At 36.9% G+C, this 14002-nt stretch overlaps 1 pseudogene; it reads left to right on the top strand.

Moving 5' to 3' along the window:
* The first annotated feature begins 2386 nt into the window (after nt 1-2386).
* Nucleotides 2387-13673, top strand: LOC133731100 (G-type lectin S-receptor-like serine/threonine-protein kinase At1g67520; annotated as a pseudogene).
* The last annotated feature ends 329 nt before the right edge of the window (nt 13674-14002 follow it).

Below are 14002 nucleotides of genomic sequence, written 5' to 3'. Positions count from 1 at the left end.
TCTTTTTCTCCTTCGACCAAGGTTGTTTTTTCCCACAGGATTTTTATTACTTGGCAAGGTTTTTGACGAGGCAACTTAGAAGCGCATAGCAGAGGCAACACTATTGACATGGAATATCCAAGGGGGAGTGTTGTAAATGATAATGACTATTCATGCAATAGGTATTGCTTAATGTATGTGATTGACAGACTCGTAATGTATGCGATTGATTAGTATAGCTATTATGTATTGCCTTTTGTACACATGATGTAACCCTATATAAACCTCATGGTGAGATGAATACAATACAATACAATTTTTCCAATTCTCTACAACACTTACTCCCTATACTTATAGGGTTTCGTCGTTTCAGTCCCTGACGTTCGAATTTCACGTAAAAACTCCTCGAACTCTCAATTTCCTCCCAATTAGTCCCTGTCGTCAACCTCCGTCCAAATTATCCGTTAAATTGCTGACGTGTCATTGTTTTCACGAGAAAATGTCTATTATACCCTCACCTGCTTTTTTTTTTTATATTTTCTTTTCTATCTATTTTTTTTTCTTCTTTTCTCGTTTTCTCTATCTCCAGATCATCACGCTTCTTCCTTAGCATTCTTTCTGATTCCTCTCTCGACTAGGGTAGAGATCGCTGCCATAGGATGGAGGCTTATAAGCGAGGCGCTGGGTTCCGACGATTGGGATTGGTGGTTCCGATTACGGCCTTGCTCGTAATCTCCTATTCTCATCAATCAGATCATTCTGATCTGATCTGGTATGTGTTTCGAATACAGTGGTGTGGAGGTGATGAGGCGGCAAGTGGTCGGCCAATTGATTCAAAGGGCAACGAGGAGGCTAGGGGTTTCGATGTGTCGGCGCTGATCCGTGATCTGATAATGGAGGGACGCAAGGTATGATGCCATGAGGCGGCGCGGCAAGGCAGGGTATTAGGCAAAGTCTGGGCGCTGCGTCTTTGCCTTTCCCCTCCAGACCGGCCATGAGTTAATGACTTCCGGTGAAGCTCATCTTTCAGATTACTGGCCGTCACCATTACCGCCTTAGCCGTCATCTTCTTCTTCTTCTTCTTCTCCCTCACTGTCATCTTCACTTCCCCAACCAGAGACTCATCTGATCTCGACAGCTTGGTAAGTCTTTCTTCTTCTTTTTCAAGTTGCATTTCTTGATCTAAATCATTGCTGGTTCCCAAAGTTTGATTCTTTTGTGGTTGATTTGGGGATTTAAGGTTTCAATTCGAGTTCTTTTGGATTGGGATCTTCGAGTGCTTCGGTAAAAATACCAACAACAGTCCGATTTTATGATTATCTAACCTTGTCGCTGATTTGGGTTTATGATGGTAAATGGTATTGATGTTCAAATTTGTGATTGAATTCGGCTTTTGAATTTGTGATTAAATGGTAGCCTCTTGCAATTGCTTTGTATCTAGTTTATGTTGTTGCCGAGAAGCCAGGTTTGGAGTTTGTTGACTAATTGCTTGTTTGGTTTGTCAATTTTGAGTTTTAGTTTGTTTGTTGCTTGTTTGGGTTGAATGAAATCTTTAGCCTGACATTGAATTCAAATGGGTTGAATTCAAATCTTTACCCTGAAGTTGGCGTTGTCGAAGGTCTGGAAATGGAGAGAGAGCTGGGTTTGTTTTTAGAAGAAGAATATGAAGATAAAAAGAGGAGAGAGATGGAAGAAAAATAGAACAAGAAAAAAAAATATATATATATATAAATATTAAAAAAATAGTAGTTGAGGGTATAATAGACATTTTTGTGTGAAAAGAATGTCACGTCAGCAATTTAACGGTTAATTTGGACGAAGGTTGACGACAGGGACTAATTGGGAGGAAATTGAGAGTTCGAGAAGTTTTTTGGTGAAATTCGAATGTCAGGGACTGAAACGATGAAACCCTATAAGTATAGAGAGTAAGCAGTATTTAATTCAAAAAAAAAAAATTACGTCTCCCAAAAAGAGCATTTACTAAGTCGAGAGACGTGATTCCACAGATGAAGCAACGTCGTTTAGATGGTAATTGGGCCATCAGACTATCTCTTACACCCAGGCCCAAATATAAAAATAAGCCCAATTGGAATCCAGCCATGTAATCACTAACGAACTGAAAACGCAACGCCGCAAAGAAATTTCAGAGGCTTTGAGAGAGCTATAGACGGAGTCGTCAAATAGAACAAACCAAACGAGCTCCTCCCAAAAAAAAAAAAAAAAGAACAGGCACTAAGCTAAGATCATCTCTACAAAATTTCAGCCAAATTGATGGTCGTTAAGGCATTGATAACTACTTTAAAGCTAGTACGGTTCAGGTTTGACAGATTCAGTTCGTCCATTGGTTTGTGCTTTGTGAGAAGTCAGAACCAATAATTTTATTATTATTATTATTTTTTTTTTTTATGGAAAGAATTAGCTCTATATCACTAGAAAAACTCATGTACTAGTTATATGCAAGTAGCTAGAGCTACAAAGGGTTCTTGTGATCTAATGCTTGGATTTCCTCGAAATGAAAAAAAGAAAAGGCAAGAGAAATAAGGGAATGTGACCAAATACTGTGTGAACCTTCGATTTGTTATGTGGTTTATAATTGAGATTGTGGCCGTACATGGAGATTGTAGAGCAGCCTTTTACTGGAAATGGTTTGGCCACAAATGTCATGACCTTGTGCACTCATAACTAAGGATAGGAATGCGATAAATTAAACAGAGAAATATGATTGAGTAAACATCAATTTTCTGATGTTTTGTTGGCTGGCCTGTAGATGACCGTTTACTTTTTTCTTCTGGTGAATTAGAATATGGTTGAATTCTCTCAATCATTCAGTCCTATAAAATCTACCCATTGTTTTCTTTTGAGCTAGCCACAACCAAAAAATTTCAGCTAAAATTATCATTTGGAGAAACCCTGTGGTTCATTCATGGCTTGCCATCTCAACTTGATTCCCTTTCTCTTTTTATGGAGCTTGTTGAGTACTTGTAATGCTGCAATGAACACACTGAAACCAGGTGACACTCTCGATTCTTCAAGCTCCTTAGTTTTTGAAAATGGGAAGTTCACTTTGAGTTTCCATGTATATGATCGCCATGCAAACCTGAGCTATCTAGTTATAAAGTGGAATGCAAGTCATAATTATGCTTGGGTTGCCAATAGATATACTCCTGTTTTATACGCTTTCGGAATTCTTATGTTAGACATGAACAACACATTGAAAATTACACATGAAAATGGTGATCCAGTGTTGGTGTCGAAAAATTCCGTTGAGGAGTTTGACTCACCAATTAATGTGGACTGGAGCGAGAGCTGACCGGGAATAATCGAGAAGCTTCCTTGGGGCGTTGACCTGGAGTTTGATTGTCGGCTCGAGGAGAAGGGGGGGTACCTGCAGAAAACCCTCGATGTCTAAGTCAGTACGTTTCTCAGTAGTGGAGTAAAACAGGTTGGAATTCCCTCCCTTACCTGGTCAGTATGCCCCCTATTTATAGATGAGGGAGAGCTTGTACCACAAGTGGCGTTTAATATCGATAACCGTACTCATTATTGTCATAACTCCGCAGTATTGAATAACGTCATCACTGTTATTCAATAATGCCGTCAATAACGTAATCACTGCACGTTGTACCATTACTCCGTGTTACTAATAACGCCATTGCTCCGCGTTATGGAATAACACCATCGCTCCGCGTTATGGAATAACACCATCGCTCCGCGTTATGGCGTTATCGAATAACGTCGTTACTCCGCGTTATGACGTTATCGAATAACGCTGTTACTCCGCGTTATGGCGTTATTCAATAACGCCATTACTCCGCGTTATGGATTAACGCCGTCGCTCCGCGTTATGGCGTTATCGCCGTCGCTCCGCGTTATGACGTTATTTAATAACGCCATTACTCCGCATTATGGCGTTATTTAATAACGCCATTACTCCGCGTTATGGAATAACGCCATCGCTCCGCGTACTTATGGCGAGGGTCAATTGTCATAATGGTGGGTCAATTTCGTTGATTACCCCCACATCCAGTGGTGCTCTACAATGCATCAGAAATCACCAGTAGTAGTGTTGTGGCTACTCTTTTGGATTCTGGAAATTTTGGCTACAAGAGGTGAGCTCTGATGGATCGATCAAGATGGTTCTGTGGCAAAGTTTTGATTATCCAGGTGATGTACTTCTGCCAGGCATGAAACTAGGGGTTGACCATAGTAGTGGCCACATTTGGTCACTTTCGTCACGATTAACTGAAAAAAGTGCAATGCCAGGAGCTTTCACTCTTGATTAGGATCCTGATAGACTTGAAATAAAAATTAGGCTACGAGGGGTAGTTAATTGGGGTAGTGGAGTCTTCAGAGATGAAAGTTTTGAGTTTCTTAAGCAGAAGAGGTACAATTTTAGCATTGTTTCAAATTAGAATGAAGACGTACTATTTCACTTGCACGCCAGTAGATCAAGGTGCTATACCAGAGTGGCTGCTAACCACAGTTATATGACTTAATTTGATGAATCATTTGATATTGCAAAAGCAGATTACTGTTATGGATATGACACAGACGGAGGGTGCCAGATTTGGGACCAGCCAACTAAGTGCAAGCTTTTTCAACGGCGGAGTTAGGATTTTAAAATTGAGTGGGCTAAAAAAAAAATTTTAATAAAAGTTTACTAATGTTAAATTTTTTTTTTTTTAACTTTTACAAGTAATATGTTTTATTCCTTCTTTAAATTAAACCTCATCATATATTATAGAAATTCTACAATATGTTAATGTATGACATGCATATAATTACCTTAAAGTGGAAAAATGAGTCATCAAAATAATAATATTAGTCCTCAAAGTGGTAACATGAATCCTTAAAGTGGTAAATTTTCTTAGTTACCACATGAATTCTCAAGTGGTAAAATAAATCCTTAAAGTGGTAAAATGAGTCCTCATAGTGGTAAAAATAGTTGATGTATAAGAAATGTTAACATACCATAGGTATACATATTAAATAAGGGTGCGGCTATTGCCACCCTACTATTTTCTTAGTTCACCCTACAAACATTTGAATTATTGAAAGACTATATATTACCCAAGTGCAAAATGACTAATAAGTACATTAATTTTCTAAAATCCAAATATGTAAGAAAAAATAAATATATAAGTAATTAATTAAATAGAAAAACTACTTAATTTCTCATTGAATAACATTAGTCTTTATCTTCTCAACCCAAATTTGAATTTATTACTATTTTTTTGTCTTTTTGTTGCCTCCTCATCGTTAATTCATTATTCAATTCACAAAACCATTACCTTTAACTTCATCAAAATCTTTGGAATATTCTTTGTGAACACCAAAAGTAAAAATTTAAAACACGAAGAAAAAAATCAATCTCTTCTTCATTGATCATAGTTGTAAATTTACTAATCTTTTTACATAGATTGAAATAGATCGAGAACATTGAAATTCCTTATCAAAAAAAAAAAAAAAACATTGAAAATGAAAGAAAAAAATTAAAAAAAATGGGAGTAAATCAGATTATGATTTTATTAGGAAACTTTAATAAATTTTAATTTTGTTATGAGTATAAATTAAATCAGATATTTTCGTTAAAAATATTTATTTTCTAATTGGATATGTCATATAAGGATATTCTTGGAAAGAGAAATGGGTTAAATAAGTAAATCTAATAATTGAAATTAAAATGTAGGGTGTTATGAGCAAGTAGGGTGAACAAAAAAAATGGTAGGGTGGCAATAGCCGCACCCATTAAATAATCAAATAGCTAACTGATAAAAAAAAAATCAACATTAAAACATTTGATAGAATTTCGATAACAAAAGTCTAAGACAAAAAAACATACTTATTCATATTTTATCATGCGCTCTTGAATAGAACCGAAAATCTTTAATTATTGAATCTGTATCATAATTCTCAAACAACTCTTTTTCTGACCTAATTTATCCAAAAAAAAGCAAGTTTTGATGCGAGTATGCCTCTTAAAGTAGAATAGAAAAAAAATATACAATAAAATACTTCAAGCAAAGAGATAACATACATATGCCAATATATATATATATATATTTAGAAATTTGGGTGGGCTACATTTTAATATTTAATTTTTTAAACAGAAATTAAGCTACAAATTAACGTTTTTTTCAAAATTTGAGGTGTGTTGTAGCCCACCGGAGCCCGTGCATAGCTACGCCTTTGGGCGTTTTGGTTATGTATTTGTCTATTTGAGCAAGACAATGGTTACTTTAATCCAACAGATTCTAGTGGCTCTAATGCAACATCAACGAGTGATTCAAATACAAGCCTCAGCATTAGTGATTGTAAGGCTGCTTGTTGGGCAGATTGTGACTGTCTTGGATTCATTTTTCTGTTTGCTAATCGGACTGGATGTCGATTTTGGAATGGAAAGTTAAAGTTCATTCCAGCAAAAGCAGGTTACAGTTCGAGTGTTGTTTATTTTTTAACAACAAAATCAGCCAGCAGCCGCTGGAAGTATTCTTGCTCATGAGCTAATAATAATTGTTCAACAAATTTTCCATATAACATGACTTCACATCCTTCAATTAAATGAGAACATGTGCACACCAACAACAAATAAGAATTTTGGCTTCCACAAAAAGTAAAGAACCAATCAATGATGAATCTTAAGATAAATAGAAGATAACAGAAATCATGATCAGTGAACTTACATGTTTCGCACATCTATAGCTAGTTAATTGTAACTCATATACTGGCTAGTTTATTGAAATCAGGACTCTCTCCAGACGTTAGTGTATTAAAACTCAACTTATGTTTCAATTGTTAGCCTATACAGCACATAAGTGGATAAGGATTGGTGCTGCTGCTCTATTGGTAATGGTGCTTTGCATCCTCAGTTATCTATTAAGAAGAGATCCTGCCCCTCCAGGTAACTTTTCAAACATAATGAATTTTCAGACATGTTTTCAGAGATTTGACAAATGAAATCTTTTTATTTTGTATATTACTCTAAGTAGGGCCTCCAAATAATAGATCAATGGGAGATGATTTAAGAGTATTTAGCTATGACTCTGTCATGGCTGCTACAGACAATTTCTCTGCAGAAAACAAGCTCGGAGAAGGGGGCTTTGGACCTGTTTATAAGGTCATATATTTTGGATAATGAGAAGTAATTTTCTAATTAGTTAAGGGAAATTGATCATCATGTGGCTTATTATGGATCATCAATTCAGGGATCAATGCCGACAGGTCAAGAAATAGCTGTAAAGACGCTTTCAAGAGGTTTGGTGCAAGCTTGTTCAGCATTTTGGATATTGCATTTATGGTGAAGAGAGGATGCTGATATACAAGTATATGCCAAACAAAAGTCTGCACTACATTTTATTTGGTAATCAAACCATCACTTACTTGTTTCATTTGATTTTAGTTATGAAAAGACATAACCACTCTCTGTATGTATTGGCCAGATTCAAGCAGATGCATGGCACTAGATTGGAAGAAGCGTTTCAATATAATCAAAGGAATCGCCCAAGGATTGCTTTACTTGCACAAACACTCAAGATCAAAAGTAATTCAGAGAGATCTTAAAGCTAGTAGAGTTTTTCTATTGGAACCTCCAAATTTACTCACTTGACCTCTATGATTTTTACACCTCTTATCAAATTTTCAAATACTAAATTTACTCACTAAACCTCACTAAACTTCCTCAAATAACCTCACTCATATAATTTGCAAACAAATTATTATCTTTAAAATAAAAAATTTAGTCATTTCAATGATTTAATCACTCTATAAATCTTAACTAAATATACATTTCTGAATCAAACTTGAGTTTCAAAAATTGATGTCTAATCAATAAGAAAGTGCCATGAACTATTATGTTTTTTTTTATATTTTTTTTTCTATTTTAGTTGTGCAAAAACAAAAAAAATGAAGAAATCATTTGTTTTTATTCTAAAAAAAAAAAATCATTCTTTTTTTTAATGTTTATTTTTTTTTGTATTTTTTGTACCACATGATTAATTATTTAAATATTTTTAGATTTTTTTTTTTTTTTTTTTTTTTTTTGCAAATATAATCGATTAACTTAGATTTAGGTCATAAATCATAAGAGAATTTATTTTGTTTTCCCTCACCAATATGCGTTCAACATATATATCATACATTTTTATGTCACATGATCTATTGATCTTAATCATATTTTTAATTCTTATTAAATATATATGAATGCTTTGATAAGTATGTAGTGAAATTGGAAAATGAAAATAGATAAGGAAAATAATAAGGAATACAATTAATCTAATATTTTTGAATTGGAAAGTCTACATAAAATAAATATAATATTTTTTTAGTATAATTATTGTCCTTAATAGTCATTTTATAGTATGTTATATATGTCATTTAATAATTCATAATAGAGTGAGGTCAAGTGAGCAGATTTAGAGGTCCCAAAAGAAACTCTCAAGCTAGTAACATACTACTTGATGAAAATATGTACCCCAAAATTTCTGATTTTGATACGGCAAGGATGTTCACACGGCATGAAGTTGAAGCAATTACTAGACTAGTTAATGGGACATTGTAAGTCTTATGTAAGCAACATATATATTCCTATTTTGTCTTTCAGTTTTGTTTCTTATCATGCATTGATGTATGTATGTACTAATAAAATGTTCTTTTTCATTTGGTACAGTGGCTACACGTCTCCTGAGTATGCTATGCAGGGATTTTTTTTTTTTTCTGAAAAATCGAATATCTTTAGTTTTAGAGTGTTGATGCTTGAAATCATAAGTGGTAGGAAAAACAACAGCTTCCACAGTGCTCATCGTGCGCCCAATTTAGTAGGATATGTATGTCATGCAATTCTCTCAGTTATACTTGTATTGATTTTTGTTTTTTTTTTATTTTTCATGTGAATGTAAATAAATTGGGGAAATGATCATTTACCCAATTTCTGCTTAAAAATTGCCCACTTGCTCCACTAACTGTTTTTTAACCTCGTTTTCCAAAAACACTCTAAGGGATTATTTCCCCTTTACCCAATTAATTCTTTTTTATTCTTTTTTATTAATTTTTGGGACTTTTTTGCCCTCTCCTTCTTTCTCACTTAGAGAGAAAAGTCATCCTCCACCTTGCTGTGCTCCGGTGACCAGCGGCCAGCCCAGGGTTCCGGCTACCGGTGACCGGAATCCGGCTACAGATGACCGGAATCCGGCCACCGGACTGTTAACCGGATTCCGGCTTCTGAATTTATTGCCCCCTAATAATACCCAGTAACCATATTATGACCCCCCAGTAACTATATTACTGCCCCCCAATACTCATATTATTGCCTCCCAATAATCATATTATTGCCTCAAATAATCATATTATTGCCCTCAAGTGAATTGCATAAACTCTCAAAACCAAAATGAATACTTATTGCCCCCCAATACTCATATTACTGCCTCTCAATAATCTTATTATTGCCCCGCAATAGACTTGTCACACCCTGAATTTTGAATAAAGAAAATTCAAATCCGAAACGCGAGAACAAACACAAGAAAACAAACATAGAAAAAATTATCAAATAAATTAAGCAACAAACAAACTGAACTCACAATGTCAATACCGACTCGTTCTTTAGAGTCACATATTACATCACCAAGTGTTTACAAATTAAACCGAATAATAATTCAATAAGTAAACACACACACCACAACTCACTACCCAGCGGAAGACTTAAAACTCAGAGCACTCTTCCACGTCCACGTCATCGAACGTACACCTCAGTTTTGATAATGATCACTCGATATTCTAACCTGCACAATAACCCATACACCATAGAATAGTGCACCGGGAATGTAAACAACAAACCTGGTAAGCTTTTCAGCCCGTATGAGTAAACTCAAATAAAGTGACTCACGTCACGCATGCTTATAATTTCTCAGCTCTTGAGATAATTAAAGCAACAAGAACATCAAGTTCAAATTAAACAATAACATGCTCAACAATTTCAACCTAACTAAAAACCCACATGCTCTGTCTCTCAATTCATTTTCCAATCACTACAGATCACAACCCACAATTGTACCCACAATAAGAATTAAGCAAAACCAGTAATCCCTGCATAGAAACTTAGTTCAGGAGATCACATGAAAACAAACAAAAGAATTCATATAAATCCCTGCATAGAGTTTAGTTCAGGAATTTACATTAAAACAAACAATACAAAAAGCGGTAATCCCTGCATATAACTTAGTTCAGGAGATTACATTAAAACAAACAATTCAAAAGACAGTAATCCCTGCATATAACTTAGTTCAAAAGATTACATTAAAACAAACAATAGAAAAGACAGTAATCTCAATCTCACGTAAACACTAAAGAAAGAACATCAACAACATTCCTCGAAAACTACGTACTCATGATTGCCGTAACACAGTTACCACCATGACCGCACGCATACCACAGACTACGTACTCATGATTGCCGTAACCCAGTTACCACCATGACCGCACGCATACAACAGACTACGTACTCATGATTGCCGTAACCCAGTTACCACCATGACCGCACGCATACAACGCATACAACAGACTACGTACTCATGATTACCGTAACCCAGTTTCCACCATGACCGCACGCATACAACAAACTACGTACTCATGATTTCCGTAACCCAGTTACCACCATGACCGCACGCATACAACAGACTACGTACTCATGATTGCCGTAACCCAGTTACCACCATGACCGCACGCATACAACAGACTAGAGCTCCAATTGAATCGTAACCTGTCACATAGGCCGAGGTTCAGCCTTACGATGCCAATTGCCTCAACTGACACTAAAGTCAATGATCACCCATAAACTCCAAACTAAAGTCGATAGTCGATGTTCACCCATCGACTTTGACTAAAGTAGATGATCACCCATCAACAATCTCAAACCACAATCACTCAACATTAATTCCTATCCTCTTCATAATAATCAACACATCAATTATCGCCACTTTAGTCACCACTTTGGTACTACAATATATTTAATCACACTCTCAAACACAACTTCACCAATGTCACACCATCCAATATATATATTCCACGTAAATATATATATACGTAGTCATTCACGCAGGAATGACTACTAATACCAACTATAGTTTTATAAATTATTCCTCTCGAAAATCATTTTATATCAAAACATTGTTTTAACTTACCCATGAACCGTTGTCGATCAAGTTCATATATTTTAAAACAAATAATTTGTTTCGAAAATGATTTAACAATTAAACAAGTAATTCCGAGTAATAAATAAATCCGTTCGTAAATGAACCACGTGAGATTTACTCACCTCTAAATCCCGCTGTGTCTTCTCTTACAGCCGAGATAAAGTACAGAACACACTCCATCAATCACCTAAGTAAAATGCATCACAACTTAGTAAACGGATCGAAAACGATTAAAGTTCAAACCCCCGTTGAACTAAAATCCCCAAAAGTAATGCCAATCGAGGCGAACTTCATCCGAGACCACCTGAGGCCTCCGGAATACTTATACGGTCAATATAACAAAACTACAAGTCAATTGGACGGCCGAATCCTTACGGATCGAAAACCGATCGAATCGAAAACCGATCGAATCGAAAACCGATCGAATCGAAAACCCTAAAACTTGGAAAATTCATAACATGCTCATACGATTTCCAAAAATTACAAACTATATATCGAAATGCTCGTATCGACGAGTAGATCGCACTGAGAAGCAGAAACTGCCCCAGAGGTGGCCGGAAGCCGCCGGAAACCACCACCACAGTGGCGGCACCGCCACCAAACCAAAGTCAAAATTTGACAAAACTTCCAACATCAAAGTTCTTCATCTCAACTCCAATTGAAACATTCATAACTAGCACAAAGTCAGAATCAAGCCATTTGGCCGGAATTTACCTCGCAAGTTTTGAAAACCGATGAACCCTAGAATCACAATCTTCAAAATTCGACCTCCACACTTTGAATCGTTGCAAGCCGCTTGGAGGGAAGCATCAACGTCCTATGGGAAAGAAAAGCCCTCAAAGAACTCGAGCTATGGTGGCCGGAGGAGGAAGAACCCATGGAGGCGATTTCAACGTCGGCAGCTCCACTTCTCGGCCTTGTACCGCCATGTACGATGCTTCCCACGACGAATAACCACCATATACGTGTAGAGGGGACTGAGGAGAGCAGGATTCCCTTTGGAATCGCACCGATTGGTGGCCGGACGGTGAAGATATCGGCCGACGAAGGGAGAGGGGCGAACCGGGGTCGGGACCGAAGAGAGAGAAAAAGTTTCCCATTTTGGAAACTTCTGATTTTCTGATTTTTTTCCCATTTAACTAAAATGGAAACTTTTTCCTAATGCGATAACTTCTTCATACGAACTCCGATTTCCGCGTTCCACATGTCCACGAACTCGTATCGACGCGCTCTACGATTTCTGTGAAGGAAGATTTCGGAGAATCTCAACGTATAAAAAGTCAACCTTCGTAACCCCCTAAAACGTGCACTTTGAATAATTATTCGTCCGAAAATAATTCCACTCCACCCTCGAACCACGAAATCGTACAAACGAACACTTTATTAATTCCAGGAAACATTTAGGAATTAATAACAAATTTCTGAGGTCTTACAAGACTTGTATAACTACTCAATATTCATTCTTCTGCCAAATTTACCAAAAAAAAAAAAAGCAGAACGTCTTCGTCCTCCCCAATCAAAAAATTGCTCGGCTTCAAATCCAGATGCACGATCATATTCCAATGACACGCGTCGATCCCAGACAGCATATGCAGCTTCCACCTTTTGACCTCGCCGCAGCCAATCTCGCCCTCCTTCTTCTTCGCCGTTTTGATCAGTCTCCAGGTCACTGCCCAGAAACTCGAGCACGAGGACGGCGTCTTCGTCGTCAAGCCGAAAGTACTAGTACAAAACGACGACGTTGGGGCAGCCGTGGAGCGTCTGGAGGGCCTCGATTTCGCGGATGGCCGACTGTTAGTCATGGACCTCCTTGAGAGCAACGCTAAGGTTGTCGGCGAGACGGCGGGCGCGGTAGACGTCAGAGTAGGCGCCGGATCTGACCCGCTCGAGGATCTGGTACTTGGCGATTATCTCAGGTCGGGTGTGGATTCTCCAACTCTTCGCCGGTGGAGATCGATCAGTTTCAGTTTAGAGAGAGAGAGAGAGAGTCCGAGAGGAGAGACAGTATGACATGAGAGATTGAGCAGTTTCAATTTAATTAATATGGGTAAAATTGTCAGTAGATGTTAGATTTGGTAAATGGGGTTAAAAAACTCTTAGTGGAGCAAGTGGACAATTTTCAGCCTAAAATCGGGTAAGTGGTCACGGCCCCAAATAAATTATGTATCCTAAATGGATACAATCGTGTTTCAGGCATGGGAGTTATGGCAAGAAGGTGCAGGACTAGAATTGATGGACGCAAGTCACTTAACTCTAAGTGATTCGTGTGTTGAAAATCAATTTTTAAGATGCATCCATGTTGGTCTGCTATGCGTCGAAGAAGATGCAGAACTTCGGCCAATCATGTCAGATGCCATATCTATGCTGACAAATGAAAGCTTGCCTTTACCTATACCAACAAGGCCAGCATCTTTTCCAGTAAGGAATTCGGCTGGAGTAAATATAAGAGGAAACGAATCTGAAAAGATATCAGAAAATGGTTTGTCCAACTCCCTTATTGTAGGATGGTGAAGGAGCTCAATGGGTTGAGTTGGATCAACTTGAGTTAGCTAAGGGATTCTTTGTGCTTTGTATTCTCTACGTAAATAAAGTGTCATACATGTATACAACAATATATCTCCTCTATATTATACTTGTAACATTATGTAATAGGTAATTATGTGTATTACAAGGGGTTACTGTAATATATGTCTAATCTGGAGCAGTTAAACGAAAAAAGTTCAACCACTGTATGACGTTTTATGAAAGTTTCAATCATTTTAAGATGATTTATAAAAATTAGTGAGAGACAGTCATAAGTTAAAAACAGCGTTGTTATGAAAGCTAAAAACAGAATAACTT

This window comes from Rosa rugosa, chromosome 2 (assembly GCF_958449725.1).
Source record: "Rosa rugosa chromosome 2, drRosRugo1.1, whole genome shotgun sequence".
NCBI lineage: Eukaryota > Viridiplantae > Streptophyta > Magnoliopsida > Rosales > Rosaceae > Rosa > Rosa rugosa.
Note: the sequence above shows the minus strand (reverse complement) of the source record. Positions and strands in the feature narration are given on the sequence as shown.